General features: G+C 46.2%; 1 pseudogene; it reads right to left on the minus strand.

The window, feature by feature from the left end:
• Positions 1-1,499: 1,499 nt before the first annotated feature.
• On the minus strand, positions 1,500-6,251 carry LOC117848478 (ubiquitin-activating enzyme E1 3-like; annotated as a pseudogene).
• Between the last annotated feature and the right edge of the window lie 17,541 nt (positions 6,252-23,792).

The raw sequence follows: 23,792 nt of genomic DNA on the forward strand, positions 1-23,792 counted from the left end.
TCTTGTTTTTTTTCTTTCGTTTCCTTCTAAACTATTTTGCCCATTCTCTTCTATGCCTATGTGAAATTTTTCATTGTAAATTGATTTGAGGTCCAATTGGAAGCGACTAGTCCTTCACTCCTTTGATATGTGCTTATGCTCAGGTTAGGCCTAAACTTATAAATATACGCACTCATTTTATACGATTGTGATAGACTTAGTAATTATTATATAAAGTGTTTCATTCACATGTATAGTAATCATTGAACCCTTAGTTTAAGTTATGTGTTTAGCAAGTTCCCCAAAAAAAAGTTATGTGTTTAGCATGAAAATATGTATTCTCATAACTTCTTCTGTACATATATGTATGGTCTAGATGGTGTCAGACATCATGCACAAGTTAGTATTTTCTATACAAACAATTGCATGGATAGATAATTTAGAATATATTGGTGTACTTGGGGTTTTTTAAATAATATATGCAGGTATTCCCCTGCTGACTTTGTTCAAAAAAAATATATGTAGGTATTTAAATTTGTATTTAGAGATTACTTTAGGTTGTTTATAATAATGACAAATATGGATAAATTATATGCAAATTTAAAAGGTTGCTTTACTTTTTTTCTATAATTGCATAGATAGGTAATTTAGATGAAGATTAATGGGTTCATTTAGGTTGTTTTTCATGAAAAAAGTGAGTAATTTAGATATAGACTTCAGGGTTACTTTAGAGTATTTTTATAATGAGGAGTTGCATAAATTTTTAGAAAACATAAAGATCCGGGTCTATCGGATTGGCTGGATGTTTCTGATTTGTGAGATAATTCTAGAAATTCCGTTTTTTAACAGGTTTCGTGAGGATTAACATGAAGGTTGATTGTTTTCCTTTTTATTGGCAACCCTTATGGGAAATGAATTGTCTCACTAGAAATTCAACATTGCCTTAGCAAAGTCTTTAGCTTGAACCATGTATCCGTGAGTGCCCCAACAATTCATCTTGTAACGGTTTTTATTTAATTCTTAATAAAAAAAGATACGCAGCTCTCACGTATTTAAGAAAAAGGAAGCTCGACATTTCAAACAACTTAAAACTACTTGAGCTGGACAATTTTTTGCAAAAGATAATACTTGCTAGAAATTATATTGAACAAAGATTAGTCATTATCTATGGTTCAAAGCATTGCCAACTGGAGTCCTGAAGGGATTCTGAATTTATCTTAAGTTTGACAAAGTTTATAGATAAACTCAGGATCCATTAGGGCGGAGGGGAGTACTTGAGATGAACTATCTATATTTCTTTGCTTCTTATCATGGAAAGCAGTTTGTCTCGATTGGAGCAAAAAAAAAAAAAAGCTTAGCGTAAAAACATCATATCTAAACAAGTAAGAGGAAATAAGCATAGGGCGGAAAACATATTAGTTGGCTGGAAAATCTAAGATAATATCCTAAGGTAGGGAAGATAATCGCTACAAACCATTCAAAATTGAGAAGTGTTCAAATTCGTATTAAGAGGATGAAGCTGGACAAATGAAACAGGTAATGATATGCCATGAACATCTCTAAACCGCCTAGCTTGCTCCACGGTACAATACATAACAGCTGTACAGATCATAGAAACATCCCAGTTCTTAACCATGGAACAAGAATGATACCTCTATTTTTACTACGGAGAAGGCAAGTAATTGTTGGTAGCTGATTTACATTAACCTTTTTAGAGCAGGCCCAACGCTTCACGGTCTGCAGTGAGCTCACCTTGCCAAATCGGATGGGAACCTCTCTCTCTGCTCATCGAGGACTGCAGGACGCCACGCACGCGAGGGAGACAGGGCTAGTGCTGCATGCCGTCTGGTCTGGATCTAGTACTCTCTCGGTTCTAAATTGTACTCGTATTGACTTTTCTATGCATCTACATACATAGGAAAATACATAGGAAAAGTCAGTTACTTTTTTATTTCGAACAAGCATGTGGTCTTGCACAGCTAACATGCTTGCATTTTGAGATTATGAGTTTAGATGGTGTCTTAAATGCATTCCGTTTATAACCCTTTTAGAACCCTTTGGCGCAGCTCCGACCAGCTCTGACTCAAAAGACCGTAGCACCGTTGTAGAGTGCAGGAGCTGGAGTTGGAGCTCCACTGACTTCATCTCTTTCCCAATTCATAATCCGCCTCCGTTGCCTCGCCTGCGCTGCCGACCTTGGCATCGCCCCCAAACTTAGCCGCCGTCCGTCGCCTCCAACCCCGCCGGCGCCGTCACCTCAAGCAGACTGGGGACGTCCTCACCTCCGATCCAATCCCGCCGCCGCCATCGCCTCCAGCACGCACACCGGGGACGCCCTTGCCTCCGATCCAATCCCGGCGCCACCGTCGACTACAACACGCAGACTGGGGATGCCGTCATCTCCAGCACTCACCCCGGTGCCGCCGTCGTCTCCGGCATTCGCACCGAGGCCGGCGACACCTCCAATCCCACCCCGACGACGTTGTCTCCTGTCCCAGACCGGGGCCACCATCGCATCCAACCCAACCCTGGCGCCGCCGTTGCCTCCAACTCCACCCCGGCGTCGCCGCCGTCTCCAGCACGCAGACCCCAGCGTCGCCGTCGTCTCCAGCACCCACCCCGGCGCCACCGTCGTCTCCGGCGCCTACCTCGTCATCCATGCCGTCATCAATGCCGTCACTGTGTGAGGGTGCCATCTTGATCCATTCTGCACAAGGAACCAATACAAGAAGGTCAGATCTCTCGGTCATGATGTGATTTTTGCCGCAACATTCTTGCCACTTCAATTTCTCCTTGCATTGTTCTGTAGTGTGTTGGCGGCAGTTAACTGGTCAAATTAAGTAATAATAAAAAATTAAGATGCAATCTTAATTCTTTAGAACCAATACAAGGTCAGATCTCTCAGTCATGATGCGATTTTTGCGCAACATTCTTGCCACTTCAATTTCTCCTTGCATTGTTCTGAAGTGTGTTGGCGGCAGTTAACTGGTCAAATTAAGTAATAATAAAAATTTAAGATGCAATCTTAATTCTTTAGATGCTTCTGAATATAGTTCATGTATAATTCTGATGGATAGGTGCTTCGATGTTTTGAACAAAGATTATGGAGCTCAATGCAATTGTCTAATTTGACTGCCAATGGTAGAATCATATTCTAAGGAAGTTTGACAAATAATAGTGTTAAGAATGGAAAATATCAGAGCAAGGAAATATTTATATGCAGAGGGAAAGAATCCTTTCAAGGAAATATCAGAGAAGCATAAAATATCTTGTAATCCATAACAGCTACCTGGTATAGTGGCTGAAATTTTCCAGAACATGCCTTCACAACTTCTTGATCAACAATTCCACCAAAAATAGCAGCCATTGGGTTCAGGACAGCTCTAGAACCACTTGCAAAACGCCGCCGCAGCTTTTCATCAAGCTTACCTTCAATCTTGTAATCAATTGTGGATTCATTGAAAGAAGCAGTGAACTCCACAATCCTTTGGGCATCCTGGGCACAACCAACAGCAGGGAAACGTCCAAACTCTTTCCTAAATTTATCCAAAGCTAGAAATGCAAAATGAAGCAGAGGTGGCGGTCAAACTTCAAACAAGCACTCAGAGGGAAATTGCCAGGTTCTCTAATAGAATCTCTCAAACTCTTAAATTCCACAACCATTTGTTCTTTCACCTGCGTAACACTTCCATCTTATGTATAAATGCCAAAGTTACTTGTATCCTCCTCGATGCAAAACGAATATGGTCTTGAACGTATTATCTTCCTTGGCTTGCCATCATTCAGTTCATTCATTCCCTGGACCTCTGAGAAAACAACAAGATCACCTTCCTGGAAATCAAGGCGCTCACCATCAATACAGTATACCGTTGCAGGATTGTCATTGCTGATGAATGCAATTATGCCAGTATGTGGATCTTCACCATCAAGATCATGAACAGCGAACTCAGGCCCAAAGTCACAAAAGACACTACCAAAGAGACCACAGACTTCTGTTTTGATAAAGGAAATTGGGGGCTGGTGGCTGCGACAATAATCATCGAATTGAAATGCCTTGTCCAGACTAATGTCAGTGAAAACAGCCACCTGAAAATCAGAAAGTGTAAGTATGATAACTGTATGATGACTTCACAGAGTTACGTTGACGATTTATGATACAAGACTTGAACACTGCAGCAATACATTCAGTGATGCTACCAAACATGTCACTATCATTAAATAAATTGTATTGGAGGGAAACTTTATCAATTTAATCTGAACATATAGGCTTAAGTCATATGATGTTACTAATCGGAGGTTGCAATTGTGGTGTCACTTAAAGATTTCCAAATTTATTGACTGTGGAAAGCTATCAAGATACTATCAGGCTCACACAGCGAGATACTAATATACAAGGTTGGTTAAGGGGTTCTGCAGTAGAATAACCAACCAACTTCTTTCACAAAGTAGGTTGGAAAAGTTAGGTCATGGATGCATCTGATAGCATGGAAGCACATCTATGGTATAAGCAAACCCTACACAGACTTGCAATTGGCAAAGAGATAAAATACAGATTTGCACTGATTCAATTTAACTCCAGGTTTCAGTAATTTTCATTTCAAGCAAATAAATTCACCTAGGCCCCACAAAAGGAAATCATTTGGTACTATGAGCACGATGACACTTGGATACAAAAGAAAAAATTACTCATAATCATAGGATCAGATACTGAAATCAAATAGAGAATATGAGCAGAAACACTAAAGATCATATCAAAGGCCAGGATGGATTAGCCTGTTACTATCAACACCAGGAATTAACCTGAATACGTCTATAATGTCATACACTTCAAAATGGGATCTCAAATAAAATAGTTTCTCAACAATGATTGTGCTACCTATCACTGGATAGGAATGAAGACAACACAACAAGAAGTAACAAATTTTAACACAGTGGAGAACTAGCAGACCTGGAACTTTGAAAGGTGCTCGGTGGTCAATTCTTCTGTTAAAGCAGATATATCAACAACATTGTTAAGTTCTTGAAGCTTTGCAACACAAGCAACAGCCCTGTTCTTCTCAATGTCGTGCTCGGATAGAAAGAAATTGCCCGATAGGTCCCGCATTTTCACATTTCCCGCATCATGTAGGGTGACATACTTAACACCAGCCAGAGCAAGATTCTTTGCTGTTGAAAGGTTATTAATTCCAAAGATCATTGATCCAGATAACATATAACTAATAAATCATAGTGCGATTAGCAATCATACCATACCAATAAGACAAGAAGACATGGTAGCATTAGAATTTGACAAAATGGATATAGGATAAAAGAAATAGCTATCTCTTAAATAATTAAAAATTACTGGTTCAAACAGGAAAAAAAATCCTGATGTCCCTGTGCTGACAGGTGATAGAGGGGGTGATCTAAATCCTAACAACTTGAGGGGTGAAAGAAATACACACATGCACACATGAGAGGCAATGAGTTAGGCTACTCACTACTCATACACGTATCTTATAATGAAGAGAACATTTACATGTCTCTGCCACAAAATACTGCAAATATGTACATAATTAGCAGAAAAATGGTCACTCTTCAACAGAGTATACACTTGTAGAGCAGAAATGCATAAGGCCTCCAGTCTGTTTGCTTGTGCAAGCTAATTACATGCAAGTATCCAAAGTGTATTTCACAATTAAGCAAATGAGCCTCTACACATATTGCATTGCCTAGAAACATGGGGACACCAAAATATCACAGGTTACCAACGACATATAAAAACATGGGGAATATTTTTTTGCAGGAGCACCAATATTAGAACAGGACATTAATAAACGTACGAATCAGAAATTAGAAGGGAGCACGCACCGATCTCCTGCGCGAGCAAGGTTCGCTCGCCTGCTTGCGTGCTCGCACAGGCCGCCTGAGGCACCGTCGAACGGCGTCACGGTGCCACAGGGAGCTCCGCCGCCGCGATTCGAGCTCCGCCGCCGCCGATTCGAGCTCCTCCGCCGCCATCGATTCGAGCTTCGACGCCGCCGGATCGAGCTGCGGGGCTAGGCAAGATGAGCAGCGGCAAAGGAAGCAAACGTCCCCTTGGGAGCTAGCCTTGCTTAGCCTAGCGAGGCGAGCGGCAGCAAGGGTTCCAAGCACGCCCTGCAGCAGCGGCGGCGAGGCAGGGTAGCGGTGGGGAGCAATGACAGGACTAGCGAGCGAGGGTGCGGCGAGCTCGAAACGGGTCAAAGCTGTGCGGTGGCTCCAGAGCGGCGAGGTCCAAACGACCTGAGAATGAACGGATAAGAATAGCTGAAGAGGAATAGATAAGAAAATGATAGGATTGGAGAAACTTTTTTTAAAAAAGAGGAAGGGATATAAAATGAAACGGAGAAAACGAGGGGAGAAAAAAAGAAAGCTGATGGAGAAAAAAAGAAATTATTAGTTAATTTATAGTTATATTCATTAATTTGGCATGACAATTTGGCAATGGTAGATTGGATATTTGACATCTTCCGTACAGGGAGAAGCCGTTTTGCTAAATATTTTTAAAAACGGCTTCAGCATCACCAGATAAGCTGCTTCACCGGAGGAGACACAGCCAGAGCCATTCTACGAGGAGCCGTATCCCCACCAAACAGGTCTCAATGCTGTTGCCGCTGCACGCTAAATGTTTAATTTATTGCCCGTAGCAACGCACGGGCACGATCCTAGTCTTCTCAATTTATGTAACAGTTTCATGCTATGGTATACTGGGTATTTGGTAGCACTCCACTCCAGCTTTTTCAGCTTCACTCCACAAACTTCCTGCCAAAACACGTCCAGTCAGAAAAAAGGTGGAGTTGGTGGCTAGATCCATGAACACTGAGGCCCCGTTTGGGAGAGCTTCAGCTTCGGCTTCTCCACCAGCTGAAGCTGGAGCCCTACCAAACTATGAGATGGCGAACGACTTTGGCGGAGAAGCTCTGCGAATCGTGCTGACTGGAGTTGATTGGGGGAGTGGCGGAGGTGGCTGGCAGCGGGCGCAGACGAGGCTTGAGGGCGGCGGCGTGGGAGCAGAGGCGCGGGGCGGTGGTGGTCGGCGGCGGACAAGCCACAACGGAGGACGGCCAAGGATGGCCGGCGGTGGCGGGCGCGGGCAGAGGTGGCCGGCGGTGCGCGCTCGGGCGCGGGGCGGGGCGGGGTGGAGCTGGAGGGAGCTGGCGGTGAAAGGGGAAATAATAGGAAGAGAAGAGAAAAGGAGAATGGAAAAAAGAAAAAAAAGAGAAAAGAGAAAAAAAGAGAGGAGAAAAAAATAGGAAGAAAATAGAAAACCGAAAATAAAAATAAAATGAATAAGGGTATTATAGACATTTCTTCATTTTTATCCATGTTATACAGTTAGCAGAAGCTGTTTTGCTAAGCGTTTTTCTATCCAGACAAGCTGAAGAAAAAAAGTGCTTCACCGAAGAAGCCACAACCACAATCATTTTAGCCATAATCGCAGCCCTACCAAACGAGCCTGGTTCCAGAACTCCTCGTGGACCTGTGCTATGCCAGTGATTACACATGTATAATCCATGGAAGGAAAAAAAGAACTCGCCCTCCCGTGACCCGTCGCACCCTCCCCCTTCTCCCATCATTTTTCTCCTGCTATCGCACCCTCCGCCCGGCACCCGCCGGACCTCGCCATCGTCGCCCACTGCAGTCGCGCAGCCCCCACCCAAACTGCGCCGCCATCGACCGTTGGGGAGGGCCGCCTGCATCGCCATCCATGCCCCCCACGGGATACGCCAGCCATGCTCCCCGGGATGTGCCGCCGCCGCCTGCGCCATGGCTGCTCGTCGAGGCCACGACCACAGCCGTGCCGCCGCAATCCGCAGAGCCGCGCCTCCGCCACCTGTCGGTGCCGCGCTGCTGCCCGCGGGGCCGTGCCGCCGTAGCCTTCGAAGCTACGCCTTCGCCGCCCGCCGACGGCGGCGCGCTGCCTTGAGCCGCGCCTCCGGTGCCCCCGCGGCCGTGCCTCCTCCGCACATCGGGACGTGCTGCTGCGGTTCGCCGGGGCCGGGGTTGGGGCGGCGCCGCGCACGCCAGGGCCGGGGCCGGGGGTTGGGGCCGAGGCCGTGTCACGCTGTTGGCAGGGCAGCAGGAGGATTTGTGAGCTTTGGAGCTGCGAATCTTGAAAAATGCAGCGGCGGCGGCCATACTGTAGCCCTGGAGACCCGCCGAGGCAAACGGCTTATCGTTTGATGCAGGGACCGCCGGCGCCTTGACTCAGAACCAAGGCACAATAGAGGAATAGAGAAGGGATAAAAGATGAGAGAATGACACGTGAGCCCATTTACAAAGGACACAATAGACCATTCACAACAAAAGCTCTTATTCTTGGAGCTGGAGCTACCGCATCAGCCAAACATGTAGAGCAACTCCACATTTTCTCTGAAGCACCAAGGTGGAGCCACTCTATGGTGGAGTTGGTGAAGTGGAACTGAATTTTTTGAAGTGGAGTGCTGCTAAACACCTCCTAATAATTAGCACCATTTTCACTATAGTAATTAGCACGATTTTCTTCTCCGTTAGTGCCTGAACATGCACATCCATGTGCTGAACACCTGAACCATACATTGTTCCATGTATGCATGTGCTGAACACCTGAACCATACATTGTTCCATGTATGCATGTGCTGAACACCTGAACCATACATTGTTCCACGTAGAGAAAATTGGATACATAGAGGGTCTCTTGAGCCTTGTTGATGGACAAGAGGAAACTTAAAGGAGACGATTATTGCTGCTCAGTATCGTTGTACATACAAGTTTCTTGTATGGTGGGTTTATTTGTCTGATCTACGCTAAGAAATAGAAGTAGAGCCGATTTACAACAGTGGTGGTGCAAATCATGTTTGATTGCAGGTCAAAGGGAATAAGAGAGGGTAGTATGGATCATCATGAAATAAGTTCACAACCTGGTAGGTGCATAAGTTTGTATTTTGAAACTTTTATTTCCTTCCTCAGGCTAAAATAGTTGATAAATTGGGTGAAGAGCATATCACTTGGAATTAAGAGCATATGATGGTTACAATGGAAACAATCCGTTTGGAGTGGCTACTGTCATGCAGATGGCAGACACCTTTTGCTGCCAAAAAAAAAGGTGGTGATGTATCTAGTTGAGCAATTGTTGCTGATGTTTCTACCTGAGGGCTGAGAGAGTAGTCTTTGCTAATGTAATGCTCACGGGCAATAGATTTTACCTTTTGTTGAACACTTTGTAATTACGTTGCTGCTTTGGTACGAAATCCGGGATTATTGTGGGGCAAAAATAGTTCAGTGTTGTTGTTTAAGTGTACAGAATAACTTCTCGTGCTCACATTGTTATGTAAGACCAAAATGCTATCTGCACTAGCAGATAGTCATGCTGTTACAGTTGCTTTCAACATCCTTTTGAACCTGATTCAAATATTTCAATTTTCAAATCCTGATTCACATATGTAGAAGCTACTGTGCCCATTCATACTACATCCAATCTTAATAGCCGTACAATCAACTACTTTGGTATATAAACATCCCAGTTCTCATGAATTATGGTCTTATGCCTACCAGTTGGTACACTAAGCACATACACAAATGTAAGTTGCAGATAGAATTAACATTTACATTTCATCACGCTGTCTATCTATCCCTCGATGCCTCAATTTACACCACATTTAGGGAGTGTTTGTTCCTTGAGCTAAAGTTTAATCCGTGTCACATCGAATATTCGGAGGCTAATTAGAAGTACTAAATATGAGTTAATTATAAAACTAATTGCACAGATGGAGCCTAAACGGCGGGACGAATCTATTAAGCCTAATTAATCCATCATTAGCAAATGGTTACTGTAGTAGCACATTGCCAAATCATGAACTAATTAGGTTTAATAGATTCGTATCGCCATTTAGCCTCCATTTGTGTAATGGGTTTTGTAAATAGTCTATGTTTAATACTCCTAATTAGTATCTAAACATTCTATCGCCGTTTAGCCTCCATTTGTGTAATGGATTTTGTAAATAGTCTATGTTTAATACTCCTAATTAGTATCTAAACATTCGATGTGACACGGGCTAATAATAAGCAATGGGAACCTAATTAATCCATCATTAGCAAATGATTACTGTAGCAATACATTATCAAATCATGAACTAATTAGGCTTAGGTGGTGTTTGGATCCCCGGGCTAAATTTTAGCCCTTGTCACATCGAATGTTTGACACTAATTAGGAGTATTAAACATAAGCTAATTACAAAACCAATTTCACAACCCCTAGGCTAAATCACGAGACGAATCTATTAAGCCTAATTAGTCCATGATTTGACAATATGGTGCTACAGTAAACATTCACTAATGATGGATTAATTAGGCTTAATAGATTCGTCTCGCGATTTAGCCTAGGGGTTCTGCAATTAGTTTTATAATTAGCTCATGTTTAGTCCTCCTAATTAGCATCCGAATATCCGATATGACACGGACTAAATTTTAGCTTCATGATTCAAACACTCCCTTAATCTTGCATTTACCTCTGCCTTCAGTGGGGTTGTGACAAAACTCAATCTTCGTCAGATGCTCTATCCCAAACTCTCCATGAAGCCATAAAAGCTAAGCAGATTTCTGCAGTTCTTTTCTACGAATGGTTGTTCTAACAATATCAATGAAAATGCTTGTAGAGTACCACAAATCTGCCATCAAGATCTCAAGCAGAACTAAAAGTTTTTTAGATGGATAGGCAAAAAATTCTGCCCCATTTTCATTAGAAAACAAGGAAAAAATCTTTCATCATTTAAGTATTTTTACAGAGTGATCGCTAAAGCAGGACAATACCTATTACATCGACTAGCCTATAGCAGCTGGGAACAAATCACCACTGCAAACAGCAATACAGATTACACATGTAGTCTGCACAGAAGTTCTACACGCGTACTACAAAACAACCAGATAGCTGTCCATGCTGTTTGTCGGAAGCTGTCCGATTCAATGTCCAGCCTTGACGTCCGAGTCGATCTCCAAAGGGGGCCCTTCGAACATCGATTTCCGTACAGTTATACATCTCCACATCTTTTTTTCAGAACCATTTTTATGTCCAGCCAATTCTGTAAACCAAAGATCATATCATTTCTAGTTAGCCATATTGCCCAACAAGCTCCAGCAGTGATGATGTTGATCAAATCATGCATGTCCATTTACTAGCCATGTCTAGATAGCAATATATATGGACATTGACAAAAGTGCCGACATAATAACCCCAGTTTCTCATTGCGGTACTCCTTTTCAGTAAGTTTTAGTAGCTTAAACCAATACATATTTTAGATTGATTTCACTATTAATCATAATACAAACTCATTTCACTGTTAAACATGATATATAAACTCGAACCATGACATTGTGCATGCTACTAATAGTTTGGAAGCCTAAGCTCTGTAGCGAGTATTGTGTGATGGATCAGTATATGATTAATTTCTGCTACATCTACTAGATAGAAAAATGTAAATCAGTACATCCAGAGGCCCATGAGCAATATTTTCTAGCACTCAACTTTAATAGATATTTTAGAAACATCAAAGGAAATATTACTACCAGTGCTTTGGCAACTCAAGAAATCTAGTACTGTTACCCTGAAAAAACTATTACCCCTTCTTTTTTGCAAGGGTATAGACTAAACCAGCCATTCGATTCACATGAACTAGTTTCAACCTCTAAAGAAAAGACTTTGAATTCAGAGCAACTAATACAAATAATTATGGCTTCTAGCACAAAGTTATGAAAATACGGTATAAATCGCATGTCTCAAAAGCCTATTTACTCACTTCTGCAATTCTAAAGCAATTCTCCTTCCAATCTTTTTAAAGAGAGCACCTATAACTGTAACAGAATGACAGTTGAGATGTGCAAGAATCCTAGCAAGATCCTATGCAGCAGTTTTAAACACATAAATATGCTCCGTGCCAAGAAAAGAAGCAGCCTATAACTGTAACAGACGGAGATAGTGAGTGGGGGAGCGTACCGTGACAGCACCGCCTCCGCTTCTCCGTGGAAGAGGAGGGGATTCCCATCCGGCCCTCAGAATCGATTTCCATCATATCCCCATTTTGGACCTGAAATGAGGAGGAGAGAGAGTTTAGGGGCCTTTGACTACATGTACCATGGAACCGGACTTAGTTGATAGTTGTGGGATTTTTTCAGGGGTCTATTCATAAATTGTACACCTGTGTAATGTGGCGTCCAGATCGCACACGTCCATCTTCAGTTTGACGGTTGATATCATTGCGGAGTATGGGAGCAGTGGAGCACCTGGAGGCCCTGGAGTACTGGAACCATTCTCCGCCGCCATTCCCACTCCTACGCCCGTTGTTTTCTGCGCACCGACCGTCAAATAATTGGCTCGCCGATGGAAAGACGAGGTTGGTGTGGGCAAAATCCAAACAGCCCCATATTTTTCCGACTCGCCTCTCCCCGAGCCGCCGCCTGCCGACTCCTCCTCCCCCGAGCGCTGCTCCACCACCTCCCGCTCATGGCCCTCTCCTCCACTGTCGGGCATGCATCCTAGGTCCACGAGTAGACCCTGGACGACCACAAAGGGACGTACTCGGATATGATCAGAATAAGGGATAGGCATATCCTACTCGGACTAGTCAAGTATAAGTATGTGTATGGAAAACTACTCGGGCTATACCGAGTAGAACTCTGTAATAGTACTCGACTAGAACTCGGACTTGTAACCTTACCCTCCCGTGCATATAAGGGCGGGCAGGGACCCCCCTCAAACGGGACAACTCTGGTTCATCCAAGATCAATACAAACCAACACACAGGACGTAGGGTATTACGCGATCTAGCGGCCCGAACCTGTCTAAATCGTGTTCCTTGCATCACCATTGATTCCTTGATTCTCGACGATCCTTACCGCACAAAAGACCACCTAGGGTACCCCTTAGGCGGGTTGCCGGTCTAAAACACCGACAGCTGGCGCGCCAGGTAGGGGCATTCGTCGAGTTTCTCAGCGCGAACTCAATGGCAACGGTCATCATCAAGCCCGTCTTCATCATCGAAGTGGACGCAACCTTCGTTTTTGGATCCTGGCTTTGCGTCGCCGATGGCTGGCTCGTTCCGACGCCAGATCATCAACGCCCAGGAGAAGAAATTAGAGGGTCTGGTCAGAAAAAACCAAGATTTCAAAGTCGACAACTTTGAGTTCGACTACGCGTCGGACTCGACTTCGCTTCGGACTAGTCGTTCCCAGTCACCCCCAAGCCGGTTTCGACTCCAAAACGGTTTCCGTACGGACTCCGCAATGCAGCTGAAGTCCACTAGGATTTTCTTACTCGAATTCAACTCGAACTCGGGCACGACGAAGATGACGACTCCGACTCGGTTTATCCGCCAGAGATACCATTATCTGGTCCAGCCCAAGGATTGGTAATAACTTCAACGTTACAAGGCAGATTTGCACATTGGCCAGGTTTGAAACCATCTCTTCTTGCCCGCGACTATGACTCGCGCCTTGTCGCTCATATAGACAACCTCCCATATCAAGAGGGTGTCCCCACTCCTATCCAACCGCGAGGAAAGTTCCACAGAGATTGCAACGTCAAGCTCCGGAAGTTACTACCCGGACAGAGAAGTCCTTGTTATTACTCAAAATAACAACCTGGGTACTAGCCAGAACAGAACCCCCAGGCGATTAGCACAACTCGACAACATCTCAGAAAATGAGTCTACAGCTGACGCCCCACAAAATGAAACCTCTGATCAAAGAAAACCAAAGAAGGATGCGCAATGCTACTCGAGCCGAGTGATGACAGTCGATGGCTGCAAATATTCCTATCACAAACCTTGAAAGAGCTTTCGACGCAGTTCAGGCTCAAGAGCACAATACCCCACTTGCGGCAATCGCCTCTATCAATCTCTTAACAACGTTGATGCCTTAAGACAGGGACAACGAAGACACAGCTCAGATCGTGCAACGCGGCAATGGATTAATCGCACAACTCGTGGAGCAAGCCTACAAGCTACTTGACAAAGGGTCACCAATTCCGTTTGTTCCTCGCATCACAGCTCACCAAGAAGGCAGCAGAGGTGCTGCAGCCAACAACAACGATGCTCCAAGAAACAACAATGAAGTCGTCAACCAGCTTCAGCAACACAGCCAAGGCCCAAGCAAACACAAGGCCCCAACACGCCATAAGGATGTTGGAGAGGCCAGCTGCACCAACTCGGTAAAAAGTATTCGCCCTACTCGGAAGAACCACGAAGTGTCAAACTTCAGTGATCTACAAGATATCCTCAACAGTCGGCGCGAGCGAGAAGTCGACAACTACAACCACTTTCCTGCTTTCACAAATCGGGTAATGAAGACAAGACTGCCTGACAAGTTCAAGCCAATAGGAATTACCAAGTATGATGGCAAGCAAGACCCTAGTCAATGGCTACGATGCTACTCCTTAGCAGTTCAGGTAGCTGGAGGTAATAATGACACCAAAGTCATCCACCTCCCCATTTGCATGGAACCTGCACCGCTGACATGGCTCGAGTCCCTCAAACCCAAGTCAATTGACTCTTGGGTAGATTTGACAAAGGCTTTCACCAACAACTTTGCCGGCTCCATGGCTAGACCAGGCAACAAGATCGACTTGAGCCAAATTAAGCAAAAAGAAGGCGAAACCTTACGCGACTATTTGCGACGGTTCTTCGAAAAGAAGGCAACCATAGTTGACATTTCAGAAACAGACGTCATCGAGTGCTTCCACATTGGACTCTACGATCGACGAACATACCAAGACTTCGGTCGACAATGGCCAGCCAAAGTCAAAGACCTTAAAGTTATGGTGCAGATGAAGAAGACAAAGAGCGAGAACGGTTCGGCTCCCACCGCAACCGTGGATGCGACAACAACAACAACAATGACCAGGATAGAACTTGGCACAATGATACTCGAAACAACTTCTCGAGTAATCACAATCGCAAAAGGAAGCCCGACAACACTGTTGCAGCCATGACCAACTCCGGGAAAAAGGGATCCCGCAAAAACGATGAAGGGCCGACCTTCACCGAACTACTCAAAAAGCAGTGCCCATGGCACCCGACTAGCAAACACTCGGCAATAGACTGCTACAGCATGCGCCAAGTAATGCAAGATTTACCCGCACCACCACCCCTGAGGAGTACACCAAGAAAAAGGATAAGGGCAAGAACAAAGTCCACAACGACGAAGAAGAAGAAGGCGACTTCCAGACCGCCTCCAAGATAGTTAATGTTAGCTTTGGTGGAATCCCAGGCACCGCATCCAAGCGAGCTAACAAACTCGTACTCAGGGAGATCATGGCCATTGAACCAATGGATCCAACACCGCTAAAGGGGTCAGAAGTGCCCATATCCTTCAGCAGAAAGGACCAATGGACCAAGTTCTCAGAACCAGGCCGGTTCCCCCTAGTACTCGATCCCGTTGTGGCAGGCTCAAAGCTAACAAAAGTCCTCATCGACGGTGGAAGTGGACTCAATGTCATTTTTGCCAAAACATTGAGGAAGATGTGCCTCGGCGTCACTGAAATGCTTACTCCAACAGATTCACCCTTCTACGGCATCGTACCTGGAAATGCAGCTATACCACTAGGACAAGTCGTCCTCCCAGTTACCTTTGGAACAAAGGAACACTATCGTACCGAGTACATCAGATTTGAAGTTCCCGACTTCGAGACATCTTACCACGCCATACTCGGAAGGCCAGCACTCGCCAAGTTCATGGCCATACCACACTATGTTTACTTGGTACTCAAAATGCCAGGCCCCAAGGGAGAACTAACGCTACGAGGAGATCTACGGTGATCCTACGAATGCGACACTGAAGCCGTGGAAATCGCTGTGACTTCTCAAGCACCTAGCCCCATGCAATAAGTCTTTACAGCTTCAAAGAAGCTCCATCCAAATGAACTCGATATCCCAGAAAACAAGTCGGGGTCTACAAAGGTGAAACCCGCAAGTGAGAAAGACTTCAAGCCAGTCGATCTCCAGATGGACGACTCCTCCAAGACAGCCCTGATCGGAACAGGGCTAGATCCCAAATAGGAATCCGCGCTTGTCAGTTTCCTTTGGGCTAACCATGATATCTTCTCTTGGAAACCAGCTGACATGCCAGGTGTGCCCAAGAAACTGATCGAGCACTCTCTTAATGTTGACCCCAAAGCCACTCCAAAACGGCAGCGACTTCGCAGATTCGCTCAAGACAGACGAGAAGCAATCAAAAAAGAGCTAGCTAAGCTACTCACCACAGGGTTCATCAAATAAGTCTTTCACCCTGATTGGCTTGCCAACCCTGTGCTCGTTCGTAAGAAAAACAACAACTGGAGAATGTGCGTCGACTACACCGACCTCAACAAGCACTGTCCAAAAGATCCTTTCGGACTACCCAGGATCGATCAAGTGGTCGACTCCACCGCTGGGTGCGCTTTACTATGCTTTCTCGACTGCTACTCCGGCTATCATTAGATAAGCCTCAAGGAAGAAGATCAAGCCAAAATAGTTTTCATCACACCTTTCGGAGCTTTCTGCTACAAAACAATATCCTATGGACTAAAGAACGCAGGAGCAACTTATCAACGAGCTATACAGATGTGCTTCAAAAAGCAACTTCACCGCAATGTTGAAGCTTATGTCGACGACGTAGTCGTCAAAACAAGAAAACAGGAGGAACTCATCGCTGATCTGGAGGAAACTTTCTCTAGTCTACAAGCTTTCCGATGGAAACTCAATCCTACTAAGTGCGTCTTCGGAGTACCTTCTAGCAAGTTACTTGGGTTCATCATTAGCCATTGCGGCATTGAGGCCAACCCGGAAAAAATATCTGCCATCACAAACATGCAAGCACCAGCTGGCATCAAGGATGTGCAGAAACTCACAGGCTGCATGGCCGCTCTCACCGGTTCATCTTGAGACTTGAAGAACGGGGACTACCCTTCTTTAAGCTTCTCAAACGCCAGGACAAGTTCCAATGGACAGAAGAGGCAGACAAGGCACTAACGCAACTCAAAGACTTTTTGTCAAAGCCTCCTGTACTCACTGCTCCATCTCCAAACGAGGACTTTCTCCTATACATATCAGTTACTACTCATGTCGTCAGCACGGCAATAGTAGTCAAACGGTTTGAACCAGGCCATGCTTACAAGGTCCAACGACCTGTGTACTTCGTCAGCGAAGTACTCCCGGACTCCAAATCGGTATTCACCGATACAAAAGCTCTTATACGCAATCCTGCTCACCTCCCGGAAACTACACCATTATTTCCAGGAGCACAACATCACAGTCATCTCTGACTTCCCGCTCGGCGAAATTCTTCACAACAGAGATGCCACGGGTAGAATCTCCAAATGGGCAGTTGAACTCAGAGCTCTCACCTTGGACTTCAAGCCAAGAACAGCTATCAAATCCCAAGCTTTGGTCAACTTCGTGGTTGAATGGACTGAAAATCAAGTACCAACACCAGGCGAGCGGCCGGAGCACTGGGTGATGTACTTTGACGGGCCCCTCAAACTTGAAGGGGCTGGTGCAGGCGTACTGCTCATCTTCCCAAAGGGAGACCAGCTCAAATACGTACTGCAAATCTTCTGGGAGGTATCGAACAACGAAGCCGAGTATGAAGTACTGCTACACGGCCTTCGCCTTGCAATCTCCCTCGGCATCAAAAGACTACTGGTGTACGGCGACTCACTAGTTGTTATAAACCAAGTCAATAACGAATGGGACCAAAACAAGGATAATATGGACGCTTACTGTAAAGAACTCCGCAAACTGGAAAACAAGTTCTCAGGCTTGGAGTTTCATCACATCATTCATGACAACAACATAGCCGCCGACGTCTTATAAAAAATGGGCTCAACTCGTGCAGAGGTTGTAGCAGGAATTTTCGTACACGAACTGCACAAGCCGTCCATACCTGAACAAGTTACACCGCCAGTGGTCCAGACTACTGATGTTACTCGAGAAATCATGATGATAGAAGTCGACTGGAGGACACCCTTTGTCGACTACATCAAAGATCATAAGCTACCATCCGACAAAAATCAGGCTGAACAAATCTCCCGACGAGTAAAAAATTACGTTCTTGTTGGAGACAAGCTCTGCAGGAAAAGTGCATCCTCAGGGTACTCATGAAGTGCGTTACTCGGGAAGACGGCCAAGAAATCTTAGAAGAAATTCACAAAGGAATCTGTGGCAACCACGACTCTTCGCGGACAATAGTTGGCAAGGCTTTCAGAGCAGGCTTCTACTGGCCAATGGCTCTGGCCGACGCTAAATAACTAGTTGAGAAGTGTAAAGATTGTCAATTCTTTACCAAACAACAGCATGTACCGGCTTACAAGCTAGTCACAATACCTCCAACATGGCCGTTCGCCTGCTGGGGGATCGACATGATAGGGCCATTACCAACCGTGCCAGGAGGATTCAACCGAGTACTCGTGGCAATCGACAAATTTACCAAGTGGATCGAAGTCAAGCCAGTCACTTGCCCCAAGGTAGACCGAGTCCTCGACTTCTTTGATGAAATTGTACACCGTTATGGCTTACCCAACAGGATCATCACAGACCTAGGGTCAAATTTCAACAATCATGACTTCTGGGAATACTGCGAGAATAGCGGAATCGACGTTGGCTATGTCTCGGTCGGTCACCCGTGGGCCAATGGACAAGTCGAGCGTGCCAATGGCATGATACTCGACGCCCTCAAGAAACGACTACATGACGTCGGCAACACCAAAGGCGGCAAATGGCTCAAGAAATTACCCAATGCTCTATGGGGACTACGAACCCAACCATGCAAAACTACTGGGCTCTCACCCTATTTCCTCATGTATGGCTCAGAAGCCATATTACCCGCCGACATCATGTGGCAATCACCCTCAGTTGAACAATACGATGAAGAACTGGCAGAAGAAACAAGGCGAACAGATCTAGATAGTCTAGAAGAAGCAAGATGCGCAGCGCTAGTGCAATCTGCCATGTACCTTGATGGGTTAAGGCGTTACCACGACCGCAACGTCAAGGAACGATCTTTCAACTTGGGCGATATGGTCCTCAAGCACATCCAAGACACGACAGTGTTGCATAAACTCAACTCACCCTGGGAGGGTCCTTACATCGTATCAAAGGTTACGGGACCCAGATGTTACAGACTGCAAGAGCTTTCAGGAGAACAAGTACCAAACTCTTGGAATATAGAACACCTTTGTCGCTACTACCCGTAGCAGCAATCGAGTAATTGCATCAAAGCAAAAACTCATGTCAACTACTCGAGCTAACAGCTCGACTACCAACTACAAGATATACTACTCTTGACTCAAGACTATCAACCCAACAAGCATTACTGGCTTGGTACAAAGTTTCAGTGGTGGAGTAATTCTTTACTCAGGTCCGAAGATACATCAGCAAGTTACATACAAGTAAGCATACTCGAAATACAAAAGGACTACAAGCAATTGCCTACTGGCGGGCTGCATTTAAGCCTCAGACTTTTACAATATCACAAGGCCACTCAAGTCTGCCGACTACAATGGGGAGGGCCTACACGCAAAGAAGCTATGCAAAACGCAGCCATATCCAAGTCCTCTACCCAAGGCAACGCCAGGAACTCCTGTACTGTCGCTGCCTTGACAGTGGCAACGATGAATCCCGCGCGCCGCGCCAAGAGGGAACCAAGGCTGCTCTTTTGCTAGCCTCGCCAAGCCAACCCACTCTACGGCCACACCTTCTCCTCTAAGAGAGCAGGATAAAGACCACGACACTCGTCACCTATTACCCGCGAGTTCCAGCGCGTACTCCACTGGATCACGAGCTGCAAGATGAGGCGCGCGATGAAACCTCCTACGAGGATTCTTCTAGCATCGCGGCTATCCCTACGAGCGTTGGAGTCTGTGGAGGGAAGGTGGTCTCAGTCTACGAGGAATATTCTAGCACCGGTGCACTCTCTGAAGGCTCTCTACACTCAAACAACCGCAACCGCAGGCAATCCATTGCTACTCAAAAAAACTTGATTCGGGTCGACCTCCAGGTGGATCTATTTATAGCCAAGGGCTACAACTACCACCCGCCCAGGAGTTACTATGCGCCCGTGATCAATGAGTCTGACGACCTTTGACTCTGCCCACGTGAAAGCATTCACGCTACAAAGGATAAAAGAGTACAGTACACCCGTGCATCCCCAAAAAGCAGAGTACTTGGCAGCATCACGACTACTCGACAGCATCACGACTACTCGACACTCAGAACTATTCCAGCCAAACATGACTTGCGCTCAAAACGCACAATTGTCTCGGGGGCTTGGAGAAAGCCGACCCTCTACTCAAGGGTCAGGCGATACGAAGCCTTGCAACAAGGGGTCGGGCGCATCCGACCCTGGGTCAAGGGTCAGGCGAGGCGGAGTTCCATCCTCGAAGGGTCGGGCGCATCCGACCCGGGGACCAAGGGTCGGGCGAAGCGGAGTTCCTCCCTCAAAGGGTCGGGCTTAGCCGACCCTGGGACCTTGGGTCGGGTGAGACGGAGTGAACTACTCCTCTCCCACAACAAGACAACTACTTCAAGCAACAAAAGAAATAACCAGCATTCATTTCTCAAAGTATCGTTCAAGGTACTCGAAAAAACTACAAGAGTACATAAAAAGTTCAAGGCTTCTCTGGAGAGACAACTTCAGACATCTTGGACGCGATTGGCTCCGCCTCCTCGAGGTATTGCGCATATGCTTCTTCTGTGCAGTTGCGAGCCACGCCGTCACTAGCCGCCGACAAATCTGCTCTCGGGTAGTATGACTTCACCACAGCAAGAACTTGTTTGCAAACACCCTTGCAAAGACCTGCCACTTTACCCGGGGCAGCCTTCAATCGCTCGACTAGAGATTGGGGTCCTGCGTCCTCTTCCATGGGGGCAAGGGCGTTCACCAGATCTTGAGCTGCCGCAGACAACTCTCAGAGTTCGCCCCGAAGTCTTCCTATGGTCTGGACATGATCTCTGCATGCCACCATGGCCATAGCAAGCATCACCCCGTTCTGAATCTTCCTGTCGCGCTGATGCTCGCAAGCAGCCTGTGCTTCTGTCAGTGCAGCATGAAGACGTTCAGCTTCATCCTCCACTCGGTCGTGCGCGTTTCTCCAGTCAAGGAGTTGGCTACTTGCAGCAGCCTCTTGCCTCTTGAGCTCTGTAAACACGGCCAAGCTTAAACACCAACCGACTATAGTCGGACATACTCGAAAGATATAAAGTACTCACCTTGATACTTTTTGTTCAAAGACTTGTAGCGGCTCTTCAGCTTCTGCTGCAAGACTTCATCCGACCTCTCCACAGCAAAAGATTTCGCTCCAGCCTCATGAACCCTCAAGGCTTCTGTAAGCCGAGCACATTCCTGCTCCAATTGATGGCTTCGTTCCTGAAGGGTCCGAGTGTGCACATCAATGCGATCAGTCAAAGGCCTTAAAATTACCCAATCTGTGTGACAAAGCAAAGAAAATACACCTGGAAGCTCCGAAACACGTCGACAGCTCTCTGGAACTCTGCCTCAGACGGAAGGCTGGGTACTGGACTTTGAGTACTCTTCGCAAGATGAGGAGCCGCACCAAAAGCAGTACCTCAAAAGATCATCATCAGTCACCTGACTACTACGACTACAATACCAGGATTATTCATACATACCTGGAGCAGTTGATTCTTTGGATTTTTCTACACCCACTACAGCTAGAGCTCCGCCAGTAGACGTCGACAAAGAAGCATTACCAGAACCCGAAGCAGCGAAGGGGGCCTCCACCGAGCGGATGACCTCTTGAAGCATAGACATGGTAGCTCCAAGGCAACCAGCGTCAACTTCGGGTACTTCCTCAACAATAAAATCCACCAAGGGAGTAGATAAAGTAGTCGGGGGATACGACTCTACTCTTGTCTCCACGGGGATAGTTTCCTCCGCATCCCTAACATCACAGCACAACCATTATACGACTTAAAGATATACACCAAGGACAAACAAACTCACCGAGTTGAGCGTGGCGGAAATCGCACACGTTTCTTCTCGACAGCATGTGGCCGAGTACTCAGCGCCACAGGAGCAGCTGTTGACGTCGTCTTCTCACCAAGACCTGGAAAACACAGAGTCAAGACCATAATACAATTCAGACTAACACAACTAGTCGCGAAAGAAAGCTTACCACTAGCAATTACGTTGGACAACAAAGAGCCAGTAATAACTACTGGCGACACCTTCTTCGCTACTCCAACAGGCAATCCCAGGACTGCTTGGTCAGCAGCCGGTAGAGCGTCAGCCGACGGAGCCTGTGCGGTCAGCTCGGGGGCTATTTCAGCATCCGCTGGTGGCACCTCCTCAACAGACGCAATACCGACACCCGGGTCGGTCACGGCTACTTCTCCAGAAGCAGCCTCATCATCACCAAGTGCCGCATTGACAGCCTTTTGCACACGACAAAGTAATCACAAGATTGCAAGATCAAGCCTATTAGCTACAATTGAGTGCACGGCTACATACCTTGGCACCATGAGACCTCTCAAGAGTTGAAGCAGACTTAGCCGCAGACATCTTGCGGACTACTCTGCGTTTCTTCACAGGAGGAGAGGGCTCATCCTCTGACTCCTCAACGACAGTTTCTTATTCTTCCGACTGAGCCAAGTAGCCAGCAAGAACTCGGGACTGCAAAAAACAAGTCGATATTTAAAACAAAAATGGCAACGATCAAAAAGTACAAGTCAAGTGCAAGGACATACCACTTCTGGCTCATACCAGGCATCATACTACCGAAGAGCTGCAGGGATTATTGGTACTTCCTGGTATTTCCTGAAGAACTTGGCCAGCAACGCCTCCACATCATCGTCAGATATATCCTCATCGGACATACGCGACGGATCCTTAAAACCTGTGTACTCACTCCCTGAGTGAGTTCGTTTCCGAAGCGGCTGAACTCTTATCTTCAGAAAACTGGCCGCCACGTTAATCCCGGTGAGACCAAGTGCTTTCAACTTGGTAATCTGTTGTAGCAAATGGTCAAGGTCCGGGGTATCTTCAGGTTCGCTCACCTAGTTCTCTGCATGCTTCGACGCGTGACCAGTAACCACCGGCAAGCGAGGATCATGGTTCCCAACATAGAACCACCTTTTCTTCCACTCCCCATAGGAGTTAGTCAAATTATACTCAATATACGCGCCCGAGTTCCTGAGTTGGAACCCGGCGTCTCCAAAGACCTCTATCCTAAGTGCACTAGGCCGAGGTTTATAGCGGAACAACTTCCTAAACAGCTCAAGGCTCGGAGGAAATCCCAAGTAAACTTCACAGAGGTGTACAAAAATTGACATATGCAGTACACCATTGGGATTCAGGTGAACAAGTTGAAGCTTATAGTACTCCAGGATACCTCTGAAGAAGTCGAAGGTGGGCACGACCAACCCTCTCTCTATGAAGTGTGCAAGCATCACCATCTCGTTGGGGTGTTGCTCGAACTGCCATGCATTCACAAAAGCAGGGTGCCACTCGAGTACCTCCTTCGTCTGCAGAAGCTTGGCGTCGACTAGCGCCTGCACGGCCTCCTCGTTCATCACCGAATGTTGCCACGTTGCTCCAGGTGGTGGCAGCGCAGTCTGGTTCGTCGGCCCCACCTTGGGCGCCGGCAGCAGCAGTTCCTTCCCCTTCTTGGACTTTACCTTACCCGCCGCTGGAGCCTTTCCTTGGATCTTCTCGGGTTTCTTGCCCATCTTCTTGGTGCGCATCTGGCGATTTCAACCTCAGCAAAATGCACTCACCCTCGGATCTTTCTCAAAGAACAGCAATGGCGGTGGTGGCACTCGGCAATCGCG

Source organism: Setaria viridis, chromosome 3 (assembly GCF_005286985.2).
Source record: "Setaria viridis chromosome 3, Setaria_viridis_v4.0, whole genome shotgun sequence".
NCBI lineage: Eukaryota > Viridiplantae > Streptophyta > Magnoliopsida > Poales > Poaceae > Setaria > Setaria viridis.